General features: G+C 42.3%; 1 protein-coding gene across 6 annotated transcripts in view; it reads right to left on the reverse strand.

The window, feature by feature from the left end:
- PIK3CB (phosphatidylinositol-4,5-bisphosphate 3-kinase catalytic subunit beta) overlaps window positions 1-13,356 on the reverse strand; it is a 171,114-nt gene that overhangs the window by 96,992 nt on the left and 60,766 nt on the right. For 5 of the 6 annotated variants that reach the window (XR_002087481.2, XM_019478733.2, XM_059730924.1 and 2 more), the window contains 2 exons: window positions 12,189-12,298; window positions 4,118-4,205 (listed from right to left, as the gene is read on the reverse strand). The gene's annotated coding sequence lies outside the window, so the exon portion shown is untranslated. The remainder of the gene's footprint in view (window positions 1-4,117; window positions 4,206-12,188; window positions 12,299-13,356) is intronic. The other variant, XM_014602894.3, reaches the window with a different exon arrangement.

Here is a 13,356-nt window from a genome sequence, read left to right on the forward strand (position 1 = left end):
AGCCGATTTTCTTTCCTTTAAAAATAGTTTAGTCATATCAGTAGAAAGCTTTAGATAGCGAGAAACATCTTACACATCTGTCAGTAACTGTTTTTATTGTACGCTGACATAGATCAGAACTTATAAGGACTGAAATTAATTTGATCAGCATCAATGTCAATAAGAAAAGAAAATGCAGGGGCGTAGCAAAAGCAGAGCATGAGCATTAAAAATTCATTTTTCATGTTTAAATGGAAAATTTCTATTATTTTCCTGAACTTCATGCAGCTCAAACCCTCCCCTGTCCAATTAACATTTAGCCTCTGGCACGTGACATTCTATTAAATTTGCAACATACCAATGCTAATCAAGTTTTAATTAAACTACTTAATGTGGCCTTACATGAAAGAGGTAATCTACAAGATCAGAATAAATAAAAAAAATTGTATTTGACCAGTTGCAATAAAGCATAACTCTTAAAGCCTTCCCCCCCCCCCAAGTCTCCACTGAAAACAAGCTTGAACATTTACATTAAAAATACGAAGAACAAAATTGCTTCCATTAACTATAAATGGTAAGGGCTCTACTTGTCCAGCATTTTACAAATCACCTTATATAACAACTTTCTGAAACTGCCAAGCAACACATCTGAGGTTAAATATTATTGCAGTCAATACAGTAATTTACTATTTTCTGCATTTACTATTTGCTCAACTAGGACTCTTGCAGCAATGAAAACAGTTAGAAAAAGGCCACCCTACACAGACGCACAGAACAGTATCTGACTGTCCTCAGCGGACTAGATGACAATCTCACCACAGTAATCTTCTAGGAAACAGCAGCAGCATGTCACATAGTCTAAGGCCCAGAAATACCAGGCATTCACACAATATCATCTTTGTAATTGTTTTCTAACTACATAAAGATCTAGTACTATACAAAGAAGAGAGAGAGTCACAAAGGAAATATTTAAAACAAATAAGAGAAAACTATCCAAAGGCAAACTAGAACACACTTTGTTTATGAAGTTTTTAAAAAAGCAAATGACAAACAAACCACACACACAAAAACCAAACTCCACCCCTATTGTTGAGCAAGAGAGTCATATTCTTGAAGATGTGCTCGACTAGAGATGCATAGAGGTTTCTCTTGGAGAACACTTGAAAACAATCTTCTCCTACGCCTAAAAACAAGGAGAAGGATTTGAGACCCCTCTGCCAAACCAGCCTACAGCTGCCACTGCATGCAGCACATTAAGTTATAAAATTAATATATTGGCATAGGTCTCAGAACCACTGCTTTACCCCATGCCTGCTGCTACCAACGACAGAATGCCACAGGCACCGACTCAAGAGCTGTAAAACAGCATTGCCTACAGTCTCTAGTTGAAACTGGGACTACTCTGCTAGGTACCATACATACATATAGCAAGAAACAAAGTTCACACTCATATGAGCTTACAGTCTACACAAGACAAAAAGATGGACAAGAAAACTACTAATAACAGCACTTTAAAGATAGAGTACTAAAAACAAGCTGGGCAAAGCAAAGCAATTTGCCCAAGTTCATGCAAAGTCCATTGAACTCTTGCACTGCCACTAAACTTCCTGATCTCCTTGTTGTATTTTAGACTTCTGCAGCTGCTTAGGTGGATTTCTATCTAAAAGGCCTTTTTTTGTTTGTTTGTTTAACTGAGAAAAAAAATCAAAATGAGCCCCTACAATTGCAAAACATGAATCCCTGAAGTAATAATACTAATAAAGAGCAAATAATACCCTGGCATGCATCAATCGATGCTTCTCAAGCAAAACCAAGGAAGTGATTCTTCCACAGTGAAACTACAGCTGGAGTACTGCATCCAGTTCTGGGTGCCGCATTTCAACAAAGACTTGGTAAAGCTTGAAAGTCCAGAGAAGAGCCACCTGTACCATCAGAGACTTGCAAGGCAAGCCATACAAGGAAAGATCTGAGAGACCTAGGACTCTTCAGCTTGAAAAAAAAAGAGAAGGCTGCGAGGGGACTTGCTAGCAGCTTACCACTGCATGAGGGGAATACATCAAAGGCTCAGCAAATAACTGTTCACCACAGCACCCTTGGGGAAAACCAGGAGTAATGGCCACCAACTCCTGGAAGACTGTTTGAGGCTTAACACTAGGAAAAACTTCTTCACAGTCAGGGTGTCCAGACTGTGGAATAAGCTCCCTCCAGAGGTGGTGCAAATCACCTACTCTGGAAATCAAGAGAAGACTGGACTGTCATCTTGCTGGGTTCACGTGACCCCAGCAGTCTTTCCTGCCTAGTGAAGGGGGGCTGGACCTGATGACCTTGCGAGGTCCCATCCAACCATTACAATCTATGAAACTATAAATCTATGAATCCAAGTTAATTTTTTTTTTCCATTTTAAGATTTTCATGCCATTCAAAAGCAATGACAAAGCTTATGACAATTCAAAGGATCTATAAAAGCTGCCATAAAGAACTGTGGGGTTTTGTTTTTTTTTAAATCGCAAGTTATGACAAATATTTTATCTATTTCCAAGCAGCCTGTTTAAGCTAGTATGAACTAACCCCATGGAATGAAGGAACAAGGATATCCGTTTTAAAGTCACAATTGCTTAAGAAATTAGGATAGGTGGTGTCACTATCTAGTTTTATAAAAATAAAGTAGTAAAAATGGCATACAACTTCTCCTTGCTTAATGTTGCAGTTACGTTCTTGAAAAACATGACTAAGCAAAATATGTTAAGCAAATCCAATTATATATCACAGTAGTTATCTACTAGCAGGCAGTGACCAAACAGAGTTATAACTGAACACTGTGCAACTTTAAATGAGTATGTTCTCTAATAGATTGGCGATGTAATAATGAAACAACGTTAACCAGGATGACGTTAATTGAAGAGTACCTGTATATTTTAAGGTTGCTGAGTGTTTAGACTGGTATGGAAAGGTTTTATTTGACTGAGATTCTACTGCACCTTTTAAATAGATGTAGTTAACAAGTTTCCAGAGACAAGATGTAAGATGTTACTGTTTCTTTCCCCCTCAACTGTTTTGTTCACTTAGCTTTCATAGCCTTTTTTCATTTGTGATTGCCCATCACTGTCCTCATTTTAAACACTTAAACTGTCAAAGTTGAAGCCAAAAGTCCATATTACCAATATTAAAGTATTTAAATAAGGTACAACATAAATATCAAAAGGGTCTGAACAGGCAAAGCTCCCACTGACATCCAGGGCAGCTTGCAGATGTGAAAACACACCAAAAAAAATCAGGTTCACATCACATAAGCCTAAGCATCAAAATCAAGAACTTCTAGACGCTTCTGTTTACAAATCCATTTACATTTTAATTAATAGATTAAAAGTAGTAACTATCTTTCCTATATAAACTAATGTTATCAAGGAAAAAGAGAGCTGTATGTTTCTAGATGCTATCTAAGACCCTGGCAGACAAGGTTGTTTGGGTGAATCTGATATCTTTTATTAGACCAACTAAATAGTTGGAGAACAATATTTAAGCAAGCTTTCGGGTTCCAAAACCCTTCGTCAGGCTATGGAAGTTCCAGCAACTGATGTGTGCTCTTCCTGGATGGAATGAAAAGACCCTGAAATAAGACCCTGAAAATTTAAGCAGTGGCAATTCCAAGAATGAACAATAAGAATATGGGAGAAATTGTGCATGTCATCTGCTCATAAAATGCCAAATGCAAAGGAAGTATTAAAAAGCAATACTGTAGTAAAAAGAAAATGCCCATCTCAAAAAAGACACAGAAGAGACCCAGAGAACTAAAGAGCTGCTTACTACACAGGTAATGATTACCCTTACCCTCCAGAGGGAGCAGATTAATTTGCAATCAACCAAAGAGATAGAGGAACCTTAAAGACCTTTGTGATTTGTTCAAGTCTATCAAATTAAAATGAACCTCTCTGAATGCCACATTCCAAGCGTGTACAGTAATTAACTGTTAATCACTTCTCTCGCATGTAATTTTCAGACACCTCTCCCCATATCCATAATAGTTTAGGATCAGTTACATGAACAAAGACACAAACATGAAGAGCTTGCCTGAGGAGGCAAGGTCTGCCTGTTTGAATTTTCAAGTTAAAATTAAGTGCAGGAGGGATAAGAGACTCACCCCGTGATGAGCAGATGTTCGCCAAAGATTTGGTCATGAGGTTTCAGAGAAGTCGAGGCAGTAAAATGATAGTATTTTCCCACTTCCACTTCAGGGGAAATTCAGTGGCAAACAGTCCAGAAGCATGGAGGAGCAAGAAATGAATAGTCAGGAAGGCACTACTGTAATGCAAATAATAATGTATAACCTAAATACAGAGGATTTACTAGTTTTCTTTGCACAAAACCTAGAGCATTTTGCCAGGCTTCTGTCGACATTTAACCAACCATTTGAGAAACAATGATTTCTTCCATCAAGTATTTACAGATCATTTAAATGAAGAGGTAGTGAAAAACCAATCAAGTCAAAGGACTTGATAATTTTTATATCACAATGATGCTCAATCTCCAGCCTGCAGAGCTGTCAATCCGTCCCACAAGGCTCCCTACAGGTCCCAAAATTTGGCAGCAGGGGGAGAGCTGACAGCATTCATTGCTACTCCCTTGCTGCAAAATTTCCAGACTCCTGGGGAGCCCTGGAATGGATAACGTGCCCCTGTGCACAAGACTGTACTGGTACATGGGGCACTTCACAGGCAGATCCAGCATGCCAGACTGTACCCACAGACCAATTCCACACGGATCCAGCCCAAAGCCAGATACATTTCTATAACAGTAGTCCCTAATCTATCTTAATTTGGAGTCTTTAGGAAAATTCAGATATGCTTGAAACAAGAGGCTTTCAGTGAATCTTGTTTGAATGCTGTCAACTGAACTATTAAATATTAACCAAGCTGTGACAGACCAGGCAGGGTAGTATTTGCTTTCCTTACTAACGAAAAACACCAGTTTCATAGGTTCTTCTGATGCTTTCTGTACCAATGTTTTGCAAGGGGAGGGCTTAACAGTTAAGCTAACTTTCAAGAAATCATTGTCTGGATGTCTATGGCTACTCTATCTGCTTTCCCTCCCTCCACTTGGAGCTTCCGACATATGTGAAAGTAGCTGATAGATATATTCAGCAAAAAACAAACAACCCCCCCCCCAGTATATTGTTTAAGTTTGCAGTAAAGAAGATCTTTACAAAAAGGTAAAATTTCAGAACAACAAATGAAAAACAGTGCTTATATATTTAAAATAAACATTAGGAATGTATGCTATTCATGATGAAAGTTTTACCAAAACTTTGCACAAAACTAGAGGTGCACCGATACATCGGTCCATATCGTATCAGCACTAATAAAAGGAAACTTGACAATATCGGCAATTGGCTTTTTTTGGCTGATGTAGCCAATAAATGCCGCATGCATGAGTGCAGCTGCAGCATATACATGGCCAGCCCAGCAGCTTGGAGAGCAGCATCCAGCTAGTAAGTATGTTGGGGAAGAAGGGGCAGATCAAGACCCCTGCGATGAGGGAGAGAGTGGGGTTGGAGCAGGCGCTGCCCAGCTGGGGTGGGGTAGGGTTCAGGACAGAGCCATGAGCAGCTCTTGTGGGGGAAAAGGGAGAAGGCGGGGGGCAGCTCCTGCTGCTGCGCATGCCTCCGAGGGTGGCAGGGGGAATATGTACCCCCCCTGGATCTGTGTGGGGAGAGAGAGTGGGCTGGGCCAGAGCTGCACTTGGGTTGGGCAGCGTGGCAGTGGGGGGGCCAATCTGATTGGTATCGACCAATATGGCTCGTTAATAATTGGTCATCAGTGTTGGCCCAAGAATTCTTTAAATCGGTGCACCCCTACATTAAACCCCTTTGAGTTTGTAATAAAGATTAATGTAAGGGTAATAATTTTGAGATCTATAAGGTCTTCCACTCCTTCCAGATTTCTTACATTTTTAAGAAAAAAGGTTACTTTAGGCATTTTCTAGGATATATTAAATTGACCCAGAAAGCCAGTGCATAAGCAAAAATGACTTATTCTCTAGTCTCAAACAAATTCTCCCATCCCACACGCAAATTATATCTAGATGCTTAGTGATCAAAAGACATCAACATTGACATTAATAGCTTTGCTTTCTTTAAAGGGAGATTTTCTGAACAACCATTCATTCAACAGGAATTTGAGAGCTGTTTACACCACCCAAAGCATCAGAAATTCTTGTGTCCATAGGAATAAGTAAAGGATGTTCCTTGAGTTTCTTCATTCACTTTTTCAGAGATAGCTTACAAGGGACAATCAATTTAAAAATCTCAATATTATTAGTTTCTCTCTCTTTTTACCTACTGTTATCACAGAAGTTGCTGAAGAGAGTTGTAACTAAAAGATTTCTAATGCATTTGCTTTTTACTCTTGCATATTTTTTAATAATGTGTAGACAGCCAGTTTCATCATTCTAGCACTCCAAATACAATAGATTAGGATGTGATCCAGCAAGTCATTTAGCCATATGACTAAGTAGAAGTACAAATAGTTGCACTTAAGTTAACTACTCATATGGTTGAAGCTAAATATGCACCAAGTACTTTAAAAAAAAAAAATTAGAACTAGGAGTTTGGGGAATAAACAGGAAGAACTGGTCCTTCTGCTTAACAAAAATGACTACGCTCTTATAGGGATAACGGACCTGGTGGGACTCCTCTTATGATTGGATTACAGGTATAAATGGCTATACCCTGTACAAGAGAGACTGTGCTGACAAAAAGGGTGAGGGATGTAGCTCTCTATGTGAAGGAGAGCTACACATCCCTACACACCGAGATTGGCACCCAAAGACAACAACTGGAGACCTTACCTTTTGGGTAAGAACACAAGGGGAACGTGATGAAGGGGATACAATGGTAGGAGTCTACTACAGACCTCCAAAAATCAGGAACAAGAGCTTGACCAAGGATTTGCCTGGGAACTGGCTGAGGCTGTGTGCTCTTGGTGCATGGTTGGTCTGGGTAATTGAAGTCTCCCATGACATCTCATGGGAAAAGCACTCAGCCAAATCCAATCGGTCTCAAAGCTGCCTTACATGCCTGGATAAGCTCTACCCATCTCAAGAAGTTTATGGGCCGACAAGAGGTAAGGCACTGCTAGACCTGATACTGGCCAAAGGGGATGATCTAATCAGTGACCTAAGAATCCAGGGGAAGCTGGGTGAGAGTGACCACAAAGCAGATCACTTTCACTATCCATCACAAAGCTGGCAAGTCAGCCAGCAATGCAGTAGTCCTCAACTTTAGGACAGCTGACTTTCATAAGCTCAGGAGGCCTGTTCTTGAGGCCCTGAGAGGCCATGATTTCACAGGGTGGAGAGTTGATGATGAGTGGTTGCTCCTTAAAGAAGTGATCCTAGAAGCACAAGGGGAGTCCACTCCAAGCCATAAGAAAAGGTGGTAAGAAGGCTCAACAACCCCCTTGGCTCAACAGGAAATTCATGGACCCCCTACATCTTCAGAGAGAGGCTTATAATGGATGAAGTCAGGAAACACCACTAAGGAGGAGTATTCTGTACTGGTCCGCACTTGCCAGGAGCGAACTGAGAAAGCCAAAGCTGCAACTGAACTCCCAACTGGCTACATGAATCAAGGACAATAAAAAGTCCTTCTTCACATATGTGGGGAGTTGAAAGAAAAACAAGGGCAACATTGGACCCTTGCTAAACTAGTTGGGGCAGCTGACTACCAACACCAAGGAAAAAGCCAAACTGCTTAAGGATTACTTTGAGTTGGTTTTTTAACCAGCCCAAAGGGACCACCCCTGGCTAACATGACGCAGGATGACCAGGGTGAGGATCAATATATGCCAACATTGGTTTGGATCTTCTGAGAGAGCATCTTGAGACTATACCCCCCCCACCCACAAATTGGCTGGGTCTGGATAGATGGTACCCATGAGTGCTAAAGGAACTGGCAGACATCATAGTGCAGCCAGTGGCAAGGATATTCAAGAACCCGAAGACCGGAAGAGGGCCATGGTGCCCATCTTCAAGAAAGAGAGGAAGAAGACCTGGGAAACTACAGGCCAATCAGTTTGACCTCAATCCCTGGGAAGATCTTGGAAAAAATTATCAAAGAAACAGGCTAACAGAAGACAACATTCTGAGGGATAGCCATCACGGGGTTTGTTGTGAGTAGGTCTTGCCTGACCAATCTCATTTCCTTCTATGACCAGGTGAAGTATTCCCTTTTGTCCAGGTGAGAGGTTGATATCATATATTTGGACTTTAAAAAAAAAAAAAGCCTTTGACCTAGTTTCCCATAATGTCCTCATGGAAAAATTGGGCAACTGCGGCCTCAACTACACAATCCAATAGCTGGGGAACTGGTGTCAGACCCAGAGAGTGGTAGTTGACAGTACCAAATCAACATGGCACTCGGTGACTAGTGGTGTCCCCCAAGGCTCCGTTCTCAGACCTGTACCGTTTAATGTCTTCATAAGTGATCTGGACACTTGTGTCAGAAGTGGACAAGCTAAGTTCGCTAACGACACCAAACTTTGCGGAAGAGCATCCACACTTGAGGATAGGCTGGTGATCCAGGCTGACCTCGGTAGGCTTGCAAGGCAGTCGAATGAAAATATGATGACATTCAATACAGAGAAATGCAAAGTACTCCAGCTTGGGGGGGGTACCCGCATCACACTTATAGGCTCAGCAATGCTACACACACTAACACCATGACCGGAAGAGACTTGGGGGTCATGATTGAGCACAAAATGAACAGGAGCCACCAATGCGATACCGCAGCTGGAAAAGCAAACAAGCATCTCGAGCAAGACCCAGCATGTCATCCTTCAGGTTTACTCGGCCTTAGTGAGGCCACAGCTAGAGTACTGCATCCAATTCTGGGCTTCACAATTCAAGAAGGTTGTGGAGAAGCTTGAAAGAGTCCAGAGGAGAGCCACGTGCATGATCAGAGGGCAAGAGAACAGGCCTTATGAAGAGAGGCTGCAAGCTATGGGACTCTTCAGTTTGGAGAAGCGCAGGCTGAGAGGTGACTTGGTGGCAGTCTATAACTATGTAAGGGGTGTGCATCAGGATCTGGGGGAATGCCTGTTCACCAGAGCACCCCAAGGGATGACAAAGTCCAACCATCACAAACTCCTGCAAGATCATTTTAGGCTAGACATAAGGAAAAAAAAACAAACAAAAAAAACTTCTTTACTGTCCAAGCCCTTAAGGCCTGGAACAGACTCCCCCCAGAGGAGGTGCAAGCACCTACTCTGGACACTTTTAAGAAACACTTGGATGTTTAACTCGCTGGGATCCTTTGACCCTAGGTGACTTCCTGCCCCTTGGGCAGGGGACTGGACCCAATGATCTTATGAGGTTCCTTCCAGCCCTAATGTCTATGAAACTTTTAAACCCCAGTCTAGCAAATACATTTATGCATATACTTAACTTTTACTTTCAACAAGGCTCCTCACATTTCAAAAGACAGAAGCTTGAATAATGTGACTAAAGTCACAAAACTGGCAAGAACTACAAAAACAGTTGTATTTTAAACCTTTTTATTTATTTATTTTTACACTGAGCAGACTTCTAGGAGCATACTGTGTGCACGCACACATGTATGCATGTAACTACATCCAGGAAAAAAAAACCACACTACTACCAATACTCATTATCTAATTATTTTCTTTTGCTCACATCTTTAATATACTCAATGATGCTTAATGTTAAAAGGATTCAAAAGATCAATCTACATACATAAAGGAAAGAAAATGTTAGGAAATTAGATTTTCTCTTTTACTGTTTTGCAATATTATTTTTCATTACATTTGTTAGACATTTGTTCCACTTCCTTATTTCCAGGCAAGGAATTTTATGGGAGATTAAGACTGTTCTAAGCAACTACATTTTCTCTACTAGATAATATCAGAATAACTGGTTTTCTAAAAGAGGAAAAGGAGAAACAGAAGTATTAGTTAGTACATGTGTATGTGGCAACACTCTAACACATCTATACTGAAAACTTTTGCAAGTTGTGGCATCCACAGAAATGCTATGCTACTCCACATCCACTAGTTCCCCAACCAAAAATAGTAAAGCTCTGCATATATGGTGCTGGTGAGGGGGTTAGAGGAAGGACAGGCTAATAAATATTGCTAAGTGGAAGTGCCAATTACCATGCCCCAGTTCACCTCTGGTACACTGTTTCTGGTCAGGACACTGATGGCCAAACACAGTAAATTTGCAGTCTAGACATGGTCTAACAGACTTCTTTACATGCCTAAATACACCGTTTTAAAAACACCTTGCTTCCCCTCCTCAGCACACAAAAGGTCATATCAGTAAACAACAGTAACAAAATACTTTCAAACAGCAGGGAAGGGGGGCAAGGAAAACCTTTTTAAGGGACCAAATGTGAACTAGAAGCTGATCAATATTATTTTGCTATTTATACATTTGCTTTTAAATTAGTAACATCTTGCACTTCACTTTTCTGACTGCTTTTGAATAATGCTTAGAGCTTGCCTTTACTGCTTTATTAGCTTGGGGTGGAACCCAACTTCCATCCACACATGAAATTCTCTAGCTCAGCCTAGCTGGCACATCAGGTAGGGGGCTGAAGAAAAATGGCTGTTCATGGTGGGGCTAAGAATGCAGTAGTTGTTGTAACAGGAACTGTCCCCACTAACGCAATCCCAGCTGTATGCATCTTGGAGGATTATTTCAGTGCAGTCATTCCAACTTAAAGCTCATCTAGACGTGGTTGAGTGACGCAACTAGTGTATTGTCAAGCTAATTCCTGCTGTGAAGATGATCCAATATATTCTAGTTTGTGAAAGTGTCTAATTCAAGACGGCTGTCTAAAGAAGATGAGAAACTGTCTCTCCATGTATGCGTCTCATATTTTACAAATACTAGCAATGCTTTCATGTTGCTAGTTTAAAGACCAATTTACTAGATGTTTTAATTGTAAATTACCTATTACAACAAGGCAGGGGTGTCAAAGCTAGCATCTGGCCCACAGTGATGATTGCTACATGATGCACATGCTGGGGCTGGTCTTCATGCAGACCCCAGCTGCAGCTGTGCTATGATAGCACAAGGCTGGTGTTGTCATGGAGATTGGCCCCAGCCACACTGGCAGGGCAGGGGGCTGCTCCAGAGCTGCTGGGATCTTGCAGTGGGGGTAGCTTGGTCCAGGGCCAGGGCAGAGTTGCAATCTGCAGCCCACATGCTTCAGGCAGGGGCACGCAGGCAGTGGACCGTGGCTCTGCCCTGGCTCAGGCCCAGGCTGTCACTGCTGCAAGGAGCCGGTGCAAAGATGCCATCTGTAGTCTGCACACTCCAGACAGACATGCAGGCAATGGATTGTGGTTCTGCCCTGGTCCCGGACCAAGCTGTCCCCACCACAACATGCAAGAGGCTCTGGAGCAGCCTCTGCTCTGCCTTGCTGCACACCCTGCCAGCACAGCTGGGGCTGGTCTCCATGGTAACCCCAGCCTTGCACTATCAGAGCACAGCTGCAGCCTCTATGGAAACCACAGTGTCGCAGCCAGGCGGGCAGGGGGCTGGGAAATGGAGTCTGACTGCCGGCCAGATTCACCATTTTGCCCACCCCTGGGCTAGATTTACAGACACAGGCATTTTGACATTGAGCATCACAATCTCGCAACTTTCATGTGGCTGGCCCTAGGACTGGCAGCAAACCTAGTCTTATGTTACCAGTTCTTTGAGAAAACACAGGAGGTTTCACAATTCAGACTTACTATCCTGAGTTCCTTAATACTATTTTCCTAAAAACTTGAATGCATCACTGGAGAAGACTGCAGTTAAGGATTTTAAAATTCTACCTGCATCATACGGTAGCCAGCAAGTTTGGGGCAGGCTGCAATTATGTCTGTTCTGCGCTGCTTCCTGTTTACAGTCACATAAAAGAAATACCTGGTAGCCCAGAAAGAAGCAGCAAAACTCCAAAGTTCATCAGATAGTAGCAACCCCCAAAATGGCAGTGTTCGCTAATAATCTGATAAAGATTCCATCAGAGGCTTCACAGGTTGCTTCACCAATAGATCTCTTTACCTGCCTTAGTATTTTGTAGACGATCTACATTAGATGTATTAAATGACTGCTAATTGAATTTTTTAAGTTACTAAATAGTATATAGAAGAATGTCTATACAAAACAATTAAAAAGGAATTGAAAAATACATTAATATTTACACTTCAGAGGAGCATTTCTGTTTCAGTCCGACTGGAGGAAGATGTTATTCTTGTTAAACATCGTTTTCTTACAACTGCTAGTATTTTCTTGGAAGACTTCGCAAGATGACCTAGAAAACCAAAAACAAGAGTATAGGTGTCATATCTTGGTAGGATACAATTAAACCAAAGAAACTCTAAGCAAAAACTGCAGTCAATTTCATGCGCTCCATAAACTCTCAAGGAAAGAGTTTCGCAAATTAATCATCACATTTTCTTTTTTTTAATCATATGTTGCATCAAAATATCTAGGGGTGCACCAATAAAGATGCTGGGGGCCAATACCAATAGCCAATTTTTAAGGAGGCATATCACCCGATACCGATCCTATTTCCGATACAGCTGCATCCAACTAGTAAGTCTGTTGTGGTTGAAAGGGAGTGGAGAGGGAAGGGATGGGGCGGGGAGGGGCAGATTAATGCCCCCTGTGGTGAAGGAGGGCAGGGTCATGCAGTGGAGGGGGCGCTGCAGCTGCTGGCTGGAACTGGGGCTGTGCACAGTGCCCTGCCAAGCCACGATGTATCCACGCCATGGGGCTGTACCCACTCTGCACCGGGGGGGGGGGGCTTTGCCATGAGTACCCAGAAGTCCCAAATCGCCGCTCCTGCAGCCAGTGAGTGTGGAGCATTTGTTGTTGTGGTTTTTTGTTTTGTTTTGTTTTGAAGTGCCAGGACTAGATTGGGGCCGAGCAGGGGATGGGGCTGGGCAGGGCAGCTATGGGGGCTTCTCCCACAGCTCCTCCCACCTGAGGAGAGGCAGGCACAGCCAGGAGGCTGCAGGTTCTCCCACAGATCCTCTGGCTGTGCCTGCCTCTCCCTGGCTGATCCAAAGTACCAAATCTCTCCAAATCTGTGCTGAATCTTCCAAAGCCGATTTGATTCAGGACAGTGATCTGAATCTCCAAATAGAATCACTGTCCTCCAAACTCGGCCAAATTTGAATTGAATACTTTCCTATTCACACAGACCTAGTGTGCAGTGGCTAGACAGAAGCCCAGAGGCTGCATAATCCTCTGTGGGCTGCCTGAGGCCCATGGGCTACCAGCTGGATAGCCCTGAGTTAAATTCACCAATAAGTCTAGGCAGGTACACAAGAGAGTATAAAGCGGGAACAAAGTGGTCCTTTGCTC

Source organism: Alligator mississippiensis, chromosome 7, assembly GCF_030867095.1.
Source record: "Alligator mississippiensis isolate rAllMis1 chromosome 7, rAllMis1, whole genome shotgun sequence".
Taxonomy (NCBI): Eukaryota; Metazoa; Chordata; order Crocodylia; family Alligatoridae; genus Alligator; species Alligator mississippiensis.